General features: G+C 42.0%; 1 protein-coding gene across 1 annotated transcript in view; it reads left to right on the top strand.

Moving 5' to 3' along the window:
• The first annotated feature begins 329 nt into the window (after positions 1 to 329).
• Ctnna1 (catenin alpha 1) overlaps positions 330 to 21725 on the top strand; it is a 128999-nt gene continuing 107603 nt past the window's right edge. The window contains exon 1 of the mRNA XM_032885963.1: positions 330 to 433. The gene's annotated coding sequence lies outside the window, so the exon portion shown is untranslated. The remainder of the gene's footprint in view (positions 434 to 21725) is intronic.

Raw genomic sequence — 21725 nt, 5'->3', positions numbered from 1 at the left:
CGAGACTCACCTGAGCCGGGAGCCGTGACTCACCTGCCCTCCGCCCGCCTTTCCCCGCCGCGGGCTGTTCCCCGAGTCTCCGCCCCTCCTTCCCGTCGGGGGTCCGGGGTCTCCGTGCCCAAAGGCCATACAAAAAGGACTTCTGGGGGTCCGGGCCTGGAGTTGCCAGGCTACCTTCCGGGTGGGAGGCTCTCCCTAGAAAGCGCCGGCCGCGCCAGGCCGGGACCAGCGGTGAGGAGGCCTCGGGAGGCGCCGGGAAGAGCGCGCGGAGGGAGGTGCCGGGAAGGGCGGGCGCGGCGCGGCGCGGGGCGGGCCGGGGGCGGGGGCGCAGGGCGGCCCATTTCCTCCTGGGAGCCGGACGGGCGGGAGACAAAGCGGTGGCCGTCGGCTTGGCGCCTCAGGAGTCGTCCAGCGCTCGCCCCGTTCGCCGCAGGTAACTCTTCGTACCTTCCCTCGGGGTGCGCGGGGCCCCCTGGTGGGGCGCGGGTCTCCTCAGGCTGGGGTCCGGGGTGTCCGGCTCGGGCTCTCGGCCGCCGCCGCCCTGGAGCGTCGGGTTAGGGCGGCTTCCCGGAGCAGCCTGGGCCTGGGCGGGCGGAGCCCGACGCTCGGAAAGCGGGGCGACCGCCGGGGCGCTTCCTTGGAAAACTTTCTCCCTCTTTCTAAACTTTGTTCCCGGAGCAGGGAGCGCGCGCGGGACCGGCGTCGCGCCTCAGGCCGTCTCCCTCACTGAGGGACAACCGCGGCGTGTCCCTGGCGGTCGGGCTGTGGGGCGCTTTAGGGACGCGATTGTTTCGAGGATTTGTGTCGGCCACTCCCCTCCCCCTGCCCGCGGCTGAAACTTGGTCGTTTGCAGGACTAGAGGTCGGAGGAGCGGACATTCCAGCCCGACCCACGGAGAATGGGAGTCGTAGTTTCCTGTTCTCCAGCGCTCTTGTCCTTAAGGTGCGCCACACCCGTGTGGACTTGTGGCATGGAGTTTAATTTTTACCTTAAAATTACTCAGCCTTTTTGCTGCTAAACCTGACTGACATTACTCTTAGTTTTCAGGAGTAGCATTAGAGTTACTAACATTTGATTACTGAGAGCGGATCTTGCTAACTAAGTAGCCCAGTCTGGCCTGGATCGCTCGGTTTCCCTGCCTCAGAATCCCGAGGGCGGGCATCGCCAGCCTGCGATGTCAATGACCAGCCTTTCGACTTTAAAAGGAACTTGTTAATATGTGTGTAGAACTTGGGGGGCGGGGATGTTGATGACTGGATTCGTAACCTTGGTTTTCAAGCAGTGGCCACCCCAATAATTCAGTGAGCGGTTGGCTCAAATCGAGGATTGATACTTCTGTGCCTTCATAACGTTTGGTTTTATTTTAAGTGGGTTTGTGTTTGTGTGTGTGTGTGTGTGTGTGAATGTGTGTGTGTGTGTGTTTCATCATATATTTTAGGCGTGTTAAGAAGTTACTTTGTGTTTAGCGTTTTTTTTTTTTTTTCTCTCTTTTTTTCGGAGCTGGGGACTGAACCCAGGGCCTTGCACTTGCTAGGCATGTGCTCTACCACTGAGCCAAATCCCCAACCCTTAGCGTTGGTTTTTAAAGACTACTGGTGGATGTTACCTCATGAGATGGAATTTGTTTTGTTTTACAAAAGGATTGAGTGGGGAAATAATTCGTGGCCTCTGTTTAATTGTTCATACTTCCTGCCTTAAACTAAGCTAAAAAAAAAAAAAAAAAAAAAAGACCAGGTTTTTAAAATTCTCTTTGAGGCCTGGAAGCTTCTCAAGTGTCATATCCTTTTTTCTTTTTCCATTCTGGATCTCACTGTGAAGCCCCAAACTAGCTTAAGCTTCCTGAGTGTTGGGGTTCAGATGTGTGCCATCACACCTGTCTGGGTCATATTGTATAATAATGCAAACAACAGAAACTTGTGGGACATGGTTGGGGGTGTTAACTAGGTTTATAAGCTGTTCTGGAAGGTGGTGGCTTTTGAACTGGGTGAAGCATGAGTTGAAGTAATGCGACAGAAGGAATAGGGAAATCTAAAAGGGCATTTAAGTGGAATGGTGATATTCTGGTTTTTTCCCCCTTTACTTTTCAACCCTCCTTTTCTTGCATATGATTCTAATCAAATATATTGGTTTCCAATATCAGTTGTGTGACACCCATCTCCATTCCCATTAGAAACATTTTATATGGTGATCAGAGATGAGGGTGGCTTTTTTTCCCCTCCTAGTTGAGTATCACTCACTGCCTTGTGCCTTTTCTCATCAAACCCCACACTGTTGTATTGGAGAACAAACCTAGACCTGTGCTTGCTAGGCAAGTGCTCTATATTTGAGCTGCACACCCCTACCTCTGTCATCAACCTTAGCCGCAAACGTCCAGTTTTTTATTTTGAGTGTAGTTTCTCTCCTGACCCACATGGGTCTCCTTATATCTTGTAATTTTAAAAAAAGTCACATTAGTGATAGTACAGCTAGCTCTCCCTGCTTGTTGAAGGTGTCGGTGGTTGTGTACTGGCTGAGACCTAGACAGGATGAAGGAATAGGATCCGAAGTAGGTGTAAGTAGCCTGAGCATTGGCTAGGCATTTGGAGGCCTACAGGTTTAGAGGAGATCTGTTTATTGTGAGTACTGAAGTAGGGAGAAGGTTGCCAGGGAAGGCAAAGACCAGGTCACAGATTTAGATTTTATTCTAAAACTGTAAGATGATATGGGGCTTTCACGATCTGAACATCGTTTTATTCCTTGCTGGTGCTTAGAGAAAATTTGAATTGGTGTGTGTGTAAAGGCAAGGAGTTGAGTGGGGAAGGTCATGTGGGTAAAGGTGACCTGGATGAGTGGAAAGGATCCAGATACAAATTGGGTAGGGGTGGCATCCAGGCATCTGGGTAAAGCTTCTGAAGCATTGAACTCTTTTCTCAAGAGCCAGCGTTTTCATTTCTGGTAGCAAATTTTGTGTATAAGTTTTTTAGTAACTTCTGTTTGCGTTGTAACTTATTGATAGCCCTATTTGCAGGCCTTGTTGGGAAGTGAGCCCTGTAAATCTCTTCAAGGCAAGGCTCATGCCCTCTCCAACCTTTGGTTGGTATCTGGTAAGGAGGGCAAATTAGATGCTGCACTGAATGAAGGAGGAAGAAAGTCTTTCTCAGTCTAAACTTATGGCAGTCAATGACAGATGAGGTAATTGATTACAGTCAAACTGCTGTTCGGGGCAACTGGAGCTTTCTTCAACCTTGCCCTGCCCAAATCTAGTCAGGGACAGGATCCGCCCTAGAGTGTTTTGTTTACATGCCTTTCTCTGCTTCCACTCCACTTTTAGACTGTCTGTCTGTCTTTTTTTGAGCTGTGTATCTGAGAGCTGTGTGTCTGTGAATCTGAGTACGAGTAAGCTGTTTAGTTGCTTGTTTGGTTTATTATTTATTTAGCAGAGGGTCTTGAGTGAATTTAGTGATCTTCCCGCCTCAGCTTCTCAAATGCCAGGATTAATTGTGTACCACCACACTTTGCTTTTTATTTTGTTCCCCCTGTGGTTTTCCTTCCGGACCATGTTGCTTTCTCTTAATCACTTGGAAACCTGTTTTCTCTTGGCACTCAGTGCTTTGGTGTCTTATACAGCTTCTATATTACATCTTTTATACTGTTTGGTAAATGTTTTCTGTGGATGACTTCTGGGAAGTGTATGTGTGGGGGTAATAAGGTTTTTGAGACAGGGTGTCTATGCAGTCCTGGCTGTCTTATATATTCCAAGTAGACCAGGCTGGCCTCAGACTCTCAGAGAGCCACCTGCTTCTGCTTCCCAGTGCCAGGATCAAAGGTCTGTGCCACCACTCCTGGTTTAAGGCTTTGTCTTTAATAGTAAACCTTTTCAAAGTTGAAGTATAATTAGAGGAAAGTGATCAAATTAGGGTCACTTGTTCAGTGAGTTAATACAAACTGAAGACCATGTATATCCACTAGGAAGCAGCACATGTGTCACTTGGCTTTGCCCTTCCGCCTCTGTTTTGAAACCAGGTCATACTGTGCTGCTCAGGGTGATTGAGCTCTTAAAATTTTTAAAAGAAAGAAGATAGCCCCCTTACAAAGTTCATATTTTATTATTTTGTGTGTTTGTGTGCACACGTGTTGTGGTTAGAGGACAACTTGGAGAAGTTGCTTCTTTTCTTCGAATATGTGGGTTCCATGTGCCAGCTGAGGTTGTTAGGTAGGCTGGGTGGCAGGAACCTGCCAGCAGCCATCTTGGCAGCCCAGAGGTCCCACACTTATTTTTGAAACCTAATGCTGCTGTGTAGTTGTGGTGGTTAGTCTATGGTTGGGTTCAAGATCTTCTAAATTCTACCTTTTACTTAAAAAATTCAGACCAATTTACTTTCATTAATTTTTGGGGTGGGGGTGGGGCAGGGGCTGGTGCAGTGGCTCATACTGTGGAGGCAGAATTGAGTTCAAAGCCAGCCTGATACAGAGAGTTCCAGCTAAGGCCATATAATATAGTAAGAGTCTGTTTCAGAACAATATTTTTCTTAAGAGTATTTGCATGCATGTACTCACACACACACATCCACATGCACAAGTGAAGAGATAGGATAGCTTTTGTGAATTGGTTCTCTTTTCTACCATGTAATTTCTAGGGAATCTGACTCAAATTTTCAGTCTTATTAGTAAGTGCCTTTACCCAGTGAGCCATTTGGTAGCCTTTAATTCTGATTTTTGAGACAGTGTCTCATGCAGCCCAGAATGGTTTCAACTTGTTATGTAGCCCCAGATGACCTTGGACTCCTGAAACTCTTGTCTTCATAACCTGAGTGCTGGAATTACAGGGTTCATCAGGTATATGTGGTATTGGGGATTAACTCAGGACCTCTTTTATGCTAGACAATCACTTACTAACTGAGCTACATCCTTGGCTACCAGACCGATTTTCTGTTGTAAATTTTCCTATCCTTTGTCTCCTTCCCTGGGTCTTTGTCCGTTTTGTTGGAATGCCTTTTGCTTCTATACCCCTCCAAAAACTGAGTGATACTCCCCCACCGTTGCAGACTGGATCAGAAAATCTTAAACCTTGTAGAGATAAGTGATAATTTTTTTTTTTTTTTTTTTAGATGTGAGCCCTCTCAGAACTGTTTTGAGACATGAGCTTGTTCTAAATATTTTATTTATTTATTATATATTATGATTACACTGTCACTATCTTCAGACACACCAGAAGAGGCATCAGATCTCATTTCAGATGGTTGTGAGCCACCATGTGGTTGCTGGGATTTGAACTCAGGACCTCAGGAAGAGCAGTCGGTGCTCTTAACCACTGAGCCATCTCTCCAGCCCCGATAAGTGATAATGTTATTTACTGTCCTTCATTTATCTTTAGGAATCGCATTTTATTTCATTTCATGTGTGTGAACCTGAATGTATGTCTGTGCATCATGTGTGTGTAGTATCCATAGAGAGGGCAGAATAGGTAGCTGATCCCCTGGAACGAGAGCTATATAGACAGTTGTGTGCTACCATGTGGGGAACTAATTACTTTTTACTTTTTGATGTTCACAACAAAAGTTACCATTTAAACTTTTTGCCTGAGTGTGTATGCTCATTGGCTTTAAGTAAATGCATGTTATTGTGCAATCTCTATCAGTTCCAGGGAAACTTGTGAGGGTCTTTGTGCCACCAGAACTGACAGTAACAATCTTCAGGGGGCAAGAAGGAAATCCATTCAACAACTCAGCCTTGTTTCAAACTTCAGTCTGATACCAGGCACTGTTAAGTACAGTACAATGTGGAAAAGTGTTTTCTGGTCCTCTAGAGCTATTTTTATCTGCCCAAGTGAATTTTGTGCTCCTTAAACGGTAGTTTCTTATTTACCTCTCCTGGCAGCTAACTGTTCTGTTTGACCATTTTTATCTTTCCTTCCCCCTCTCTTTCTTTTAAGTTTTTAAGTTTTATGTGTATCAGTGGTTTGCCTGCATGGATGGCTGTGTGCTTGGTGCCATGGGGCCAGAAGGTGTTGGGTTTCTGTCGTCAGCACAAAGGTTCTCGTGCTCACAGGTGGTGCTAGGGAAACCAAGAATGCTAAACATGCAGGGCTGTCTTCTGCAAGGAAAAGATGTATGACCTGCTTTCTGTCTAGAAGATTGTGATGGTGGCTAATAACTTAGCTGATTCTTGGCTGTCTTTAGGGGCATGTCATACCAAGCTCCCCTATGCAGGACCAGAGGTGTCTAATCATTTAGGCAGCTGTTGTATTATCTATATGGCTAGGGGACCCCCATCCCCCAAAGTCAGGACCAGAGGTGCTTAATAGTCTGGTGTCCTTAGTGTTATCTGCATGGCAAGCTTCCATAACTAGGGCTGGAGGTGACTGACAGCCCAAATGACCTTTGTCCTATGAGTATGACTGAGACCACACCAGATCTTACCCTAGGCCCTTAAGATAATGTATGTAGCCTATTTCTAGAACCTGTCTTCATGACAGAAATGACATGTATTTTGAGAAGAGTTCCAATGTAGTTATGCCTCCTTGTGCACAGGGAATTATTTACACCAGTAAACTTTTTTTTTTTTTCAAATTTTACTGAACTTAAATATGCCTAAAATAAACTGCCCAGTGTTAGACTCTTAACAGTTTGAACCGATGTAGCATTGTTTTGAACTGGATCTCCTTCCTGCTCCTTGCAGACTGTTAACTCTGCTGGCCCTGGAGGCTGCATACATTTCCTTGGAACTGGCAGAGTTAAAGACCATTGTGAGTTACATGTGGGTATTGGGAATTAAACCCACAGGTTGTAGGTGCTCTAGGCTGGAGTAGTACTTCTGGTCAGATCCCTAGCCTGGACTTTAAAACAGTCTTCTTGGTAGTGTGCTTGAGTTGTAGCTTTTATATATTTTGTTGCCTTTTTTTTTTTTTTTTTTTGAGACTTGGTCTCTATGTAGCCCTGGCTATCCTGGAACTCATTAGGTAGACCAGGCTGGTTCTACCTATTAGATATCTGCCTCCCTCTGCTTCTCTAGTACTAAAGAATAAAAATATTCTACATGGTAATCCCTTATCAGAGACGTGATTTGTAAATACTTTCTCTGGTTCCCTGTCTTTTTACTCCCTGTTGATTGTATTCTTTTGTTAGACAAAAGTCCCATTGCATACCCCCCACGCCCACTTCCCACCTTTATAACTCTGGCTGTAGACCAGGGTGGCCTTGAACTCAGAAAATCTGACTGCCTCTGACTCCTGAGAGCTGGGGTCAAAGATGTGCACCACTATTGCCTTGGCTTAAAAGAGTGTGTGTGTGTGTGTGTGTGTGTGTGTGTGTGTGTGTGTGTGTGTTTCAAGACACTGTTTCTCCTTGTAGCCTTGGCTATCCTGAAACTTTCTCTGTAGACCAGGCTGGCCTTGAACTCAAAGATTAGCTAGTCTGCCTCTGCTTCCCATGTGCTGTGGTTAAAGGCATATGCCACTGCTGCCCAGGTCAAAAAGTTTGTAATTTTGATGAAGTACAGTTTGTGCTTTTTGTTTTTTCTGCTTTTGGTGTAATGTCTAAAGTCATGAAATCCAAAGACATGGAACTTTCCCCTGTGGGTTTCCTTTCTACCCCTGTCAGTTAAATTGGGTACTATGAGGGCAGGAATTATATTATTCTAGCCATGTCACCTCTGCTCATTGGGCACTGAGGTTTAAAAATGTGATTGCATTCCGTGTTGTTTTAGTTGAAACTTTCTCCAGCTCAGGCTGGCCTCAGACTCAATGGCTATCTTACTGCCTCAGTTTTCCAAGTGCTGACATTACAGGCCTGAACTACACACCTCACTCCGTAATTGAGTTTTTAAAATATATTTTATCTTAACTCCTGTGTAAATGTGTGTATCTGTGTGTATGCCAGAATGTATGCATACTTGTGTGTGTAGGTGCTCACAGAGGCCAGAAGAGGGTGTCTTACTTAATACATTGGAGCTGGAATTACAGGCATTTGTGAAATGTCCGAAGTGGGTGTTGGGATCTGAACTCTGGTCCTCAATGAGTGAGTAGCAAGGGCTCTTAACTACTGACCCGTTTTTGCAGCCCTTAGTATATAATTCTATTGTAAATTTTATTTGTTTTAGATTTATTTGTTTTATGTATGAGTATACTATAGCTATCATCAGACACACCAGAAGAGGGCATTGAATCTCATTACAGATGGTTGTGAGCCACCATATGATTTCTGGGAATCTCAGGTCCTCTGGAAGAGCAGTCAGTGCTCTTGACTGCTAAGCCATCTTTCTAGCCTCCAATATATAATTCTTAAAAGGCTAAACTAAACAATAGAGTTAGAATTATGTGATGAGGTGTTTTTTGTTGCTAATTTTTCATTGATTATTTGTTACCTGAATTATGATAGCATGATCTTTGGAAATTGTACTCTTATGAGACTCAGCCTTAGTTTAAACTTTTTATCTGTCTGATATGATGATGGTGATGATATAAAGGGTGTTTATTTTCACCTCCAATGTGATAAAATGCTAATACAGTCTTTCTGTTATGGAGTGCTGAACAAGCTATATTTTATTTATATTAAGTGGGTTTTCTTAGGGGTAAACCAATAAATCAAGTTTATTATTTAAATATTCCCATGTTGTTAACTTACCTTAAAATTCTATAGCAGGGATGAGAGATTGCTCAGTGGTTAAGAGCACTGACTGCCCTTCCAGAGGGCCTGAGTTCAATTCCCAGCAGCCAGATGGTGGCTCACAACCATCTGTAATGGGATCCGATGATGCCCTCTTCTGGTGTGTCTTAAGCCAGCTACAGTGTATACATAAATAAAAATAAATAACCTTAAACAATTCTGATAGTAAAAATTATCTTGCTAGCTGCTCTGCTAGATGGTGAAGTCCTTCAAGTCAAGATGTTTATTTTTATCCTTCTGCATCCTGTGGTACCAGACTTGTTTCTTTGTTCATAGTAGGTAGTAGTCAATAAATGCTAAGTTACTAGCTAAGGGGGTGGTTCAGGAGATGAAGTGTTGCTGCACAAACATGTGGGCCTGAGTTCCTCTTCTCGGCACTCACATAAAAAAGTGGGCTGCCCATAGGAAGGCAGAGGTAGGCATACACTACCATGCCTGGCTGGTCTTATGTGTACAACATTTTTTATAAGAATTATATATTGAACACACATGTACACATGTGTACTTGTGCCTTACTGAGGGCAGCATCCCTGTATCTTAGTGACCTTTCACTAGACCCTCTCTCTCTCTACTTTTGAAGACCAAGTTTTCAAAGGTTTGTCTTGAAGTCAAAAGCCTCTTGCCTCAGCCTTCCCAGTACTGATACTAGCTAGGGATTGTAGTCATGTTACTCTACTCAGTCCTACCAACTGGGGACCAACATACTCAATCCATATGTAAAAACACTGAGGACCAAGAAGCACCATGATAACATTCTAATCACACTCTAATCCCCTGTATGATTGCTTTTACATTTTTTACCCACTACCCCCAGCTCCCAGAAGAGAATTAAGAGAAAAATTAAGTAGGAGGGAAAGGTGTTGGTTCATTACATTTGGGGAGGAATTATATTTAGCTGGAGGAGAACTAGCAGAGGTGTAATAGTGGATGCTCTTCTGTTTCCCTGTCTCCCTGATTAGAAGCAGTAATTAGCAATAAGAATAAGATTTCTCATTATCCAGAGGGCAGGGCCCTTGTTTGCCCACCTGGCAAAGCTTTTGGGTAAAATGTGCCTGGCTAGGGAGATGGAGAGTTGCTGCTAAGTAAAGCTAAAATGGATTGGAATTGTCCAATCTGCATTGATCCAAGCTTTTCCCTGGAAGCCCTGTGTGTGTGTGTGTGTGTGTGTGTGTGTGTGTGTGTGTGTGTGTGTGTGTGTGTGTACATCATTTGAGTGTGGAAGTTAGAGAACAAATCATGGGAATCCGTTTTACCTTTTCAGAGTGAGAGTTTGATCAGCTTGGTGGTAGTTGGCTTCACCTAATGAACCATCTAGCTGGCTCTCTCAACTTGTTCCTGCTGTTGTGCTTAATACTCTAGAATAGCTTGCCTTGGAGCTGTGGGTAGGCGATTGATTCCACTTCCATCATTCTGTATGATTGCTGGGGTTATGGACAGATCATCAGTTGAAATAATTTCTTTTATTACAGTCATTAATTTTATTTGTATGTGAGTGTTCTACTGCAGCCAGACAGGGCTCTAGAACTAACTGTATTGCAGGTGGTCGTCAGCTGCCTGCTCGCAGCCCCCTCTGTGAGAGTAGTAAGTGCCTTAGCTGCTGAGCTCTCTTCAGCCTCTCCATTAATTTATTTTGTGTATATGTGGGCCATGGCACAATTATGGAGATAAAAGGACCACTTGTAGGAGTTGATTCTACCATGTGGGTCATAAGGATTTGACTTAGGTTGCCAAGCTTGGTGATAAGCACCTTATTTGCTGTGCCATCTGGCTTCCCCCTGGCCTTTTATTTCTTGGAACATGAACTCAGATGGCAAGGCTTGTGAGGCACGTGCTGTTGCCCATTGAACCATCTCTCTGGGCTCTATATACCACATTTTGATTATTCGTTCATTTGTTGAAGGACATTTGGGTTACTTACAAGTTAAGCTTTTTCTTATAGCTCTAAAAATTTTAGGCCAGCCATGGTGGCACTTGTCTTTAATTGCAGCACTCAGGAGGCAGAGGCAGACTGATCTCTGGGTTCAAGGCCAGCCTGGTCTATACAGTGAGTTCTAGGACAGCCAAGGTTATATAGAGAAATCCAGTCTTAAACCAGAAACCAAAACCAAAACCCACCCCCAAAAATAAATACTTTTTTTTTTTTTTCCGGAGCTGGGGACCGAACCCAGGGCCTTGCGCTTCCTAGGCAAGCGCTCTACCGCTGAGCTAAATCCCCAACCCCTAAATAAATACTTTTTTTGGCCAATTTCTCCTTCATAAATTTACTTTATCTGTGGTATGTCATAGTGTTTTACACTTTAGAGTTCAGGCTCTGTTGCTTGTCTGTTTCTAGTAGACTAGTTGTTGGGTGAAGCTAGAGGGTTTGGATGACAGTGACATTCCTTGGGTGTGGTTGGAAGTGTCCTCTCTGCTTCGTGGGTGTTAATGAGTTTGTGAGTGCTCCAAGTTGGTGCTGGTGTCATTGTAGAGTGAACCCTCAACTGTCTGTCCAGCAGTGCTCTGGGTCTCAGATGGTTTTAGACTCTCCTTCTCATCTGTAATCTTCCTTTAGTCTCTTTAGAGTTTGTGTTACTGTAGCTTTGGAAGCAGATTATATATTATATAATTTTAGTATTAATTGAAACTTAATATCAAATGGCTTAGTTGTATGCTTGTGCAGTTCTTGGAGGTAAATTAGTTTGCCTTGCTTTAGGTTGACTGCACAACTGTTGTTGGAATAGTATTCCAAGGAACTATGCTTCTTAGTTCATTCTAGAATCCTCCCACTCAGTAGTCCTCCTGCCTCCGCCTTCTGATGACTCATGGCTATTCTTTGACCACTGTGTGCTGTAGCATGCTCAGGTCCACATTTGCTAGCAGTCTCTCCCCCCACTAATAACACACACGCATGTATAGAAATATATACCTACAAAAATAGGGAAAGAATGAAAAAATTAAAAATTTAGTGGAGGAGAGCACATTTTACCTTCTGTTTGGGGATTGGCTTTAGCACCTTCTGTTTCCTTTTGGGATACAGGGAGTGGAGCACTGGGCATGAGGAGAGCCTTGTAGGGCAGCAGTGCCAGTGAGCTTGCTGAAGGTGTTGCTTGTGCAGTCTAGTGGTCTGGTGCTCAGCCCACATGGGGGTCAGGACCTAACAGTGTAATGATTTGGGACAGTCTGTCTTGAATTGCTAGTTTAATTTTTGTGCAAGTGGTGAGAGCACAGTACTGAATTAACCAGTATTTAAAGTTCAGAGGGTATAAAAGGAACCATGCTTCACAGTAAAATGTCAGTATTGATTTTTTTCTTGTTTTGGTTAGAACTTTTTAAAATTTATATTATTTTTTATATGAGTACACTGTCACTGTCTTTAGATAAACCAGAAGAGGGCATCAGATCCCATTACAGAAGGTTGTGAGCCACCATGTGGTTGCTGGGAATTGAACTCAGAATCTCTGGAAGAGCAGTCAGTGCTCTTAACTTCTGAGCCATCTCTCCAGCCCCTTTTAAATGTTTATTATCTTCTGCTTTTTAAATAACTTGCAAACTTTTTCTTGTATTGGTGTGCTTCTACTCTATTTCTAATGGAGCTTGAAATGAGCATAAATTTCTATTTTCTTGACAATCAAACTCACTTTTTATTTATTTAATAGCCTGATTGCAGCCCCTCTCTCTCCTCCCAGTTCCACTCTCAAGCCCCCATCCCCCAAACTTACTTTTTGACTGTGGCTTAACTTATATTACCTCCCTATAGGTTTGGAGTCATGCACATGGTGCAACTTTGGATGTTCTAAACATTTGTAACTAAGATTTGATCACTTGAAACAAGTAGTGTGATTGCGTGATTTGATTTTTAAAATATTAGCCTTTCTTCTTGATTTATTAAAAGAAGTGGAATTGTAGAATTTATATAACTCATTTTTAGCATTAAAATTTATTTTTTAGGTTTATTTACTTTATGTGTATGCATGTTTTGCTTACACATATATGCATATGTGTGTACCATGTGTGTTCCTGGTATCATTAGAGGTCAGAAAAGAGGACATTGAATCCCGTGAACTTGAGTTATAGACAGTTTTAAGTTGCTCTGTAGTGCTGGGAAATGAATCCAGTCCTCTGTAAGAGCAACAAGTGGTCTAAACCACTGAGGCCCCCATTTTTAAAAAGACACTGAAAAGACATTACAAAATATTTTAATTAGTGTTAGAATTTTATAATGATTAATCCAGTTTAATCTTAGTATTATAATTTATCTTATTTTTGAATTGCTAATTTAAAGGTTAATTATTTCCTGGATTATCTAATTTTGATTTCCTGCCATTTTATAAAGCTGTTTTTCTTTGTCTTTTTCTGATTTTGTGTTAAAATTGGCAAAATGTTTTATTGTTTTAGTTTATTTTTATTAGTATTTGACTTCAGAACTGAAGATTAGGTTATACAGTCATGCACTGCTTCGTTAGTCAGGTTAAGCTGCAGAGTCTTCCTAAAGCTGGAAGTACCATCATAACTCAGGAAACACAGTCAGTGTGACCCATTTCTAGTGACTGGAAGGTGAGGGGCCTCCTCCTCCATTTGCCTTGTGTGGTTGGCTCCAATACATGCTTTCTTTCCAAGTGAAGATGTATTATTACCATTTACTTATACTATGTTGGATATTTCATTATAGTATACATTTCATTATTAATTTGGGCTCTTAATCATAATTTATAAAATATAGGGAAGTGAATAAGACAGATATTGAAAAGGAGAGGCAGGTTACATCACCAAGGAGGCTTTTGGGATTTTCTGTTTCTGGGGATTTGACAAGGTTTCCTGTAATCATATGTTACCTTTTTTTTTTTTTTTTTTTTTTTTTTAAAAACTTTCATTGACCTGGGGGCATTTGATTCTCAGAGGAGCTTTACACTGACTTTGAAGTGTATCTTTAAAAACCTGTCATTTTAGAGTGAAATGGTCAAATGAAATGTGAACTTGATCCTTTGGGAAGGGGTGAAATTCAAGGAAATGGAAGATGCTAAGGCTTGCAAGGAAAATGTAAACGTATTTAAGACTATTGAAAGGTAAATGCAGTTTTCTAGGTAGTGTTATTGAATCTAAGGAAGTGTTATGCTGTATGTCAGCAACATTGGGAAGTATTCACTTAAATATAGACCATTAAGAATCGTCCAGTGTGCAACATGCTAGAGACATGGTAAGCTTCCTGGCTAATGACACTAGCCCTGGGAATACAGTGATGGGTGGGAGTTGCAATCTGTGTTGAGTTTTGCTAATCTTCTTCCTTATTTCTTTCTATATGTTAGTGTTGCTAGATGAAATTTAAGTAGTTTTGAGTCATAGTTGAACATACAAGATTATAAGCATGTGCCCTTGCACCTAGGTTAGTTGAACAGAAGAGTGAAGGTGGACCAGAGGGACGGCTCCACTGTAAATGCACCTGCCTTCAGGCAGGGCACTTAGAATTCCTGGAAACCACCGAGTAGTAGAGAATTAAAGTAAAGTTGTCCACTGTCCTTCACTCCTCTAAATAATTGTTAAACATGATTAGGAGCAGGGTTTCTCTGTATAGTCCGAGCTAGCCTGGAACTTGCTCTGTAGACCAGGCTGGGACTGGTTCTGACACCAGAACTCAGAAATCCTCCTGCCTCTGCTTCCTGAGTGTTGGGCTTGAAGGCACACCCCACACCGCCTGGCAAGTGTTTTGGTTTGTTTTTATGTGCTGGTTTGCTGGTTTTGGTGGCACACACCTGCAATCCTCTTATCAGTTTGATGGAAGATTGAGGCAGGAGGACTGACTGCTCTGTAAGGGCTAATGGCAAGATCTTGCCTTAGAACAAACAGTCGTGATCCATGTGTGTTCATGGTGACTCAGTTTTATAGTTTCATGTGGCAAATTCTGGAGGAATCTAGAGAATCAGGAAGAACCCTTTCCGTGCGGTAGAGGACAGGATGTGTCTGAGTATTGAAAGAAGATAGTAGCTTTCTAGTTGAAAACTCCCGAAGGCTCTCTGGGCAGAGGAAAAGTGAATGCAAAGATCGGGAGGCCTTCCTGGGCTCCTGGGGTGAGGCTGGGAAGGCCCATGCAGGTGCAGTTGGCTGAGTAAGGGTTTGACTTTATCAACTCCTTCCTCCACCCAATGACAGTGATAACAAAGGCTGGCATTGTAGAATGGCAGCGACTGCAGATTCACAGGTAACAACCCTTCTACCCACACTCTATAAGCAGTTCTGGGAATGGAGCCCAGGGCTCAGCAGCTACTAAGAAAGTGCTCTGTCACCGAGCTTAACACTACTGGCTTATGCATATACTCCAGGCCAGAGATAAGACCCAGGCTAGAGCTTTCAGAACAGTGTGTATTATGTCAGTAGGATGGTTATGTGGCAGTGTTAAAGGCCCTAGAGTCTCCTTGAAGGGTTGGCCTCCAACCATATTTTGTTGCTATTTCACAACTCTAGTTTTGCTACTGTTAAGAATTGTAATAGAAATATTTTTGGAGATAAGAGGTTTGCCAAATGAATCTCAACCCGCAGGTCAAGATTAGGCCTAATGGGAAGTCTAAGTCACTGGAGACACGTCTTCCAAGGGGTTTACAGGACAGTGGGGGACATTGGCCAGGAGACTTTATTTCACCATGTTTTTCTTGGTGTGTTGCCATAGGTTCAAAATTGTAGAGCCAACCAGTTACACACTAAAATACCTGAAATCAAGAACCAAATATAATCTTTTTCGCTTTTTTGGGACAGAGTCTCTTTGTAGCTCTGGCTGTCTTGGAACTCTCTCTGTAGACCAGGGTGTCCTCGGAACTCAGAGATCCATCTGCCTCTGCCTCCGGAGCGCTGGGTTTAAATGCATCACCATGCCTGACCAAACCGCTGTTTTAAAAGTTAGTTGATTATCCCCACCTGGGGGATAAAAACAAAACAAAGCAAAGTGTTGATTGTCTCAGGTATTTTTCACAAACATAGCAAACTGACTCTACATAGACCCTCTTCCCCTTGGAGAGGATTTTTCTTTAGTATCTCTAAATAATTGTTATAAACAATAAGAATAGAATGGTTCTAGGATAGAGAAGTGTGGAGGGACAAAGTTCAGATCTGTAATGCCTTATTTCTTAGGTTTGTTTTTGATTTGGTTGCTGTTTCACCACCCACTCTGTTTTTCAGTTATGCTCTGGTTGCTGGAAGGTGCCTATGTTATTCACAGCCTGAGACAACCACTTGCTTCTGAAGTGATATCAGACAGATTTTTAATTAGGTCTATTTGATAGCTAGGGGCACCCTCCTTTAAGCTTTTAGAGCTTCTTGTGAAGAATGGAGACCTGTACAACCTTAACTTTGCACTTTGTGTTGTAACTATCTATATCTGGAACATTTTTCTTTCCCTTTCTCCCTCTCTTCCCCCTCCCCTCCCTGAGACAAAGTCTTGCACAGTTCAAGCAGACCAAGAACTCTTTGTAGACCAAGAACTGGTTTTAAACTGTCTCTGCCTCTCCAGTGGTGAGGTTAAAAGCAGGTGTCACCATGCTCTGCTCTTCCCACAACTTTTGAGGGGAGGTTTCAAACCTAACAGGAGTTGAGATAGTAATGTATTAGTTGCTTTGCTTATTGTTGAGACAGAACACCAGACGGACAATTGAGGAAGGGTTTATGTTGGCTTTCAGTTTGGGAGTACAGTCAGCCATCAAACTTGGTATGTAGCACAGGTGAAGTCCTGATCTTCCTACCTCTGTCTCCCAAGTGCAGGGATTTTAGACTGGTATGGGTTCAATTTGACTGGTTCTTGGCCCTCTAAAGACCCCACCTGCCTGCATTTTCCTCCTAGTGCTGATAGCCTCTCTTTGTTTATTGCTTATGTCATCACTGCAGTGTTTGTTTGTTTTTAAATATCTAGGCTTGTTTTCTAGATTACAGGTGAGAGCCACCACACCTAGTTCCTTTTTAGTGGTATTCACTGTTGTCTGGAATAGTGTTCTTAGAAGAGGCACACAAATACTGGCTGAATATGTGCTGCTCAGTGGTTGAATTTAGAATCCAACGGTAGTTGGATTTAGATTTTGCCCTTTGCTTAGTGCTTTTTGTATGTTTCCTGATGGTTGTTTTGAATTTAGCTATTTCCTTTGGTATTCTAAAAAATATTAAAAAATAAAAGTAAAATATGCACGATTGGGGTGGTGTGTCTGTCTGTCTCTCATTTTTCTGTGTAGCCTAGGCTGTCCTGGGCTCTGTAGACAGGCTGGCCTTGAACTTGTAGAGATCTGCTTGCTACTGTTCTCCCATGGGCTAGATTAAAGGCATGTGTCACTACCACCTGGTGGAGTGTTTTTATTATTATTATTATTATTATTATTATTATTATTACTACTACTACTACTACTACTCTAAGTCATCGCTGTCATTGTTCTGTCATCCTTCTTTACAATTCTGTATAATTGCAAGTGGAGTGACATCTACTTTGTGCCAGAGAAGTAACTGATATAAAGTAGATGCTCTGGGTTGGTCACGTAACACACAATGGATGACTCATTTAATTCAGTTACCCTTCTGTGGCAGATGGGGAACTTAAAAAACTTTGTTTAGATTTGTTTTCTGTGTGTAAATGTTTTCTCTGTATGTATGTGTGTACCACCTGTGTACCTGGTATCTGCAGATGACAGAAGGCCCCAGATTTCCTGGTACTCCAGTTTGGATGATTGTGAGCCACCACCTGATTGCTGGGGTCTGATTCCAGGTCCTCTGGAAGAGCAGTCATTATTCCTAAACCATCTCCAGTTCCAGGGAACCTTGAAGACATTTTTATAAATATTACTTTTGCTTATGTGTATATACATGTGTATGTGGGGTATGTGCTTGCATTAGTGCAGGTCCCCGCACAGGCCAGAAGAGGGCCAGAAATAGGATCCTTAGAAATTAAATTCAGTTCATTGTGAGCTACTCACCATGGTTGTTGGAGTCTGAACTCTTGGTCCTCTTTAAGAGCAGTACACTCTTTCTAGCTGTATGGGAGACTTTTTGCTCTGGTTATATATAGTTTGGCCATCAGACCTGATTGAGATGTTGATACTGAAATTACAATTAGAAATGCTGGCTATAATTATAAGAAAATAATTATCTTTTTATGAAAACGATTTCCACTTAAAACTTAATATTTCCTTACTGCTCTCTTAATCTCAACTAGTTTATAGTGTAAAAATCGAAGTTGATAGACTGGGACTTAGAAATTTAGTCAAATAAAATTTGGTTTTCAGAGTGAGTTAATTGTAAGGGTTACCTTGTTTTTTCACATTTACCAAGAGATTTGGGAGCTGAGGTTCCTACAGCTGTGGTAAATCTACTTAATGCAGATGCAGCCTGGCACACCTAAGACTGTACAGAGTAATTCACAAGCCTGGATCTTGTGCAGTGTGACAAGTTAATGTTGCTGTGGGTACTTTTAATTTCTAAATCTCCTGATTTGCATTTAAACGAACCAACCTAACATTTCATTAACATAACCTTGCTGTTTAAAAAATTGGCGTAGACTAGCAGCCCAAGGATAGAAAAGCTTTGGAAAAGACACATTTTAGGAATGATGTGACCATTGTGTTGTAAATGAACTTGTAATGTCTTGTGTGCAGGTATATGGCTCTTTTCACAAAGAGGCAGTCTGCCAACAGTCAGCTCCCTTGGGTTCTGATGGAACTGTGCAGTCTTTCCTTTCTTGCTTTTTCCTTCATATAGGTTGCTAGACAGGCAATTGAATCATTCTGAATTTGTAGCGATATTTTGTATTAAATACAAAAATCACTATTTTTAAGATAACGAAGACCAAATAATTAACTACACTTTAACTTTCTATTCATTCCACTAAGTATAATTCTTCCTGGAAAAACTTAAGCTTGCTGTTTTTTTTTTTTTTTTTTTTTTTATTAAGGTTGGCCAGCTCTAGCAGATTTTATAATAGATTTTGGAAAGGAGTGCTCTGTAAGTTAATTGGAAAACTAGAAGCTGCCAAGAGCTTTAAAAGTTATTTGTTTAGCTATTCTAAACAATATCATTAATTGTAAATAACCAGGAGAATATGATTAAGACGAAGGCAGGAACTCTTTCTTGGTAGGATTGTATTTTCAAACGGGTTGCATAAATTCAGTTCAGCTCACATAGCTGTGCCTTGTACAAAGTACTTTGCTAGCATCTTATGGAGTATAAAAATGTGTAAGTATTGCTGCCTTTAGATTAGCCACTGAGCTATCTCCCCAGCCCCCTACCTTTAAATTTAAAACATGAAATTTATAATAAACTTGAGAAAATTAAGTTTAATAAAACAATTCAAAGTTTGTTGAGATAACATAAATCAATGGGTCTCTTAAGCTGTGGGTCTTGACCTCTTTAGGGTTGCATATCCTGCATATCAGATATTTACATTAAGATTCATAACAATAGCAAAATTATAGTTATGAAGTAGCAACAGAAATAATTTTATGGTTATTTGTGTTACAATACAGTTCCGCAGCATGAAGAGCTGTATTGCAGGTTGCAGCACTGAGAAAGTTGAGAACACGGACAGTGACAGACCTGCTGCTGCAGATACCGAGCACAGCCCTTGCTTACAGTTGAGCTGAAGCTTACTGCCCATTGGCCACTCTGCACTGTGCTGAGAGGCATTACCTGTGCAGGCTGGTAGAGGAGAAAAAGGCATCAAGTGGTTTTACTTAGATGTGAACCTTACTGCAATAACAACCTGCCAAGGAAGATCTGCCCTCTTGTGTAATAGTGGTGTGACTGTTATGGGGGTAACCAATCATTTTCTAAGAGGATATGAGGCCTACTCCACAGGAGGAAACCCATGTGCAGTACTGTAAACTTGGTCAAAAATATGAGTTGGGAAGTCATAGACACTAATGAGGCACTTATTACAATTTAGTTAGATTGATGTAGTGTTAATTAAGTGTCTTTTAAATGTCTTTGTTTGGGGGCTGGAGAGATGACTTAGTGATTAAGAATGCATATTACTCTGGCAGAGAAACCACGTTTGTTTCCCACACCCAAGTCAGGCAGCTGACATGCATCTCCAGCTCAGGGGATCCGAAGCCCCTGGCTTCAAAGGTGCATACAGAAGGGGTTTGTAGGAAGAAGGGTTGGCAGGGATGGAGAGTAAAAATAAGTAGAATGCATTTTATACACATATGAACATTTTAAAGAACAAACTTAATAATAAAAAGAACACTTTATTTATAGGGCTCAAAGGATGTAGAATATGAAATTTAGCATCTTTAAAATAAGAAATATATTTTCATTTTATAATTTTATGTGTATGAGTGTTTTGAAGACTTAGATTTTTCAAAGCTTATTTCAAATGCTTCAACCTCCCTTCTAGCCCACTGACCAAAGGTAGGGGAGAAAGATGGTTAGTAAGACAAGGGGATGTGGTCCTGTTGAGAAGTATCTCCAGTCTTCGTTGTCAGGAAGGATGTCAGCAGTCCAGTCCAATAGCAAGCACCAGACATGAGTAAGTAGCAGCAGCTTAACCTGGCAGAGACCTTACTGCCCTGGCGAGTTGGCATGAGTCTGTGGACGCGGCAAGAGTGAGGCGGTATACAGTGCTGCAGGCATAGCAGTGCAAGTGCGTACTCTCACTTCTGTGGGGTTATATTTATATTCTTTCTAAACGTTTATCACATGCCCTTTCAGGCGTCTGTTCCAGCAAAACTTCATGCCCTCTCATGTGTGCTTCAGCAAAACACCCTCTCACAAGACAGCTTCCAGAAAAACATCACATCACACAACCGAGTTTCCAAAGAAACCAGAAATTTCCACTTCAGTGTTTGCTATATGTGTATCACATACATGGAGTACCTGGGTGTAGGCTTAGATTTTCAAAGCCTTCTTTTTTTTTTTTTTTTTTTTTTTTTCGTTTTTTTGGACCTGGGGACCAACCCAGGGCCTTGGCCCAGGCAAGGCTCTACCACTGAGCTAAATCCCCCAACCCCAAAGCCTTCTTTAATAAGGATTCTTAAACACTTCGACCCTGATCCTAGCCCACCATCCAAAGGTAGGGAGAGAAGATGATAAACAGGACAGGGGATGTGGACCTGCTTAGAAGGAGTTCTTTGGGTGAATCCAATCTCTGTGTCTTGGGACACCAGCAGTCCAGTTCAGCAGTGTCAGGTTACCAACCGTCTAGTTCAAAGGAGTTACCAAACACAGATCAGCAAGGGCAGCACATCCAGGCCTCTGCTGAAGTGGCAGGAGTCAGTGGGAGTGACTAGGACCAGCTGGATGCCATGCCACTCTTCTGCCTCAACAAAGGGAAGATCAGTGAGACCCACAAAGAGTTGCCCAGCTACCTGTGCAAGCCCCCGCCACTGTCCATGAATTAAACTCTCCATCATATGTCTTGTCATGTGTCTTGCCTCAGCAAAATAGCATGTGTTTGCATCACGTGACACAACCAGAAATTTCCACTTCATAGCCCCCTTTTTGTTTAAAAATTGTTTTTCCCTAACATTAACAGTCTACACACAATAAAAATAGTTATAAGAACCATAAAACTAGAACTTTGATTCAAATTTTAAATAAACAACTTATGTACAATATAGTCTAACAAATCAACCTTAAATTTCTATTAATATACAGTAAGTCAAACAAAACAACCTTAAATTCTTTACCAATATACAATAATTCAAACAAAACCTTAAATTTCTAGTGGTATACAACAAAAACAAAGTTCCTATCAGATACAATGATTCAAACAAAACAACCGTAAATTTCTATCAGTATATAATAGTTCAAAGAAAGCAGCCTTAAATTTAATATTATAATAAAAACAAAACAACTTTAAATTTCTATTAGTATACAATAATTCAGATAAACAACCATAAATTTCTATCAACGTACAATAATGTAAACCTACCATCCTAGGTGATAACAACTGTGACACTTAAGGGGATTGGGATGATGGTCTTCTTATGATTGCTTCTTGCTGAATTGGGATGAAGAATTCCTGTTTGGAGCCCAAGGGGCAAAATGATTACTCTCCAGCACATATGCAGCAGATGGTGCAGCTTGGTCTTCATGTGGGCCCCAAACTCCTCAAGTGGGAGCTGTCCCAAAAGCTGTTGCCTGTAC

Source organism: Rattus rattus, chromosome 15 (genome assembly GCF_011064425.1).
Source record: "Rattus rattus isolate New Zealand chromosome 15, Rrattus_CSIRO_v1, whole genome shotgun sequence".
Classification (NCBI taxonomy): Eukaryota; Metazoa; Chordata; class Mammalia; order Rodentia; family Muridae; genus Rattus; species Rattus rattus.
This window is presented reverse-complemented; position numbering and strand designations above follow the sequence as displayed.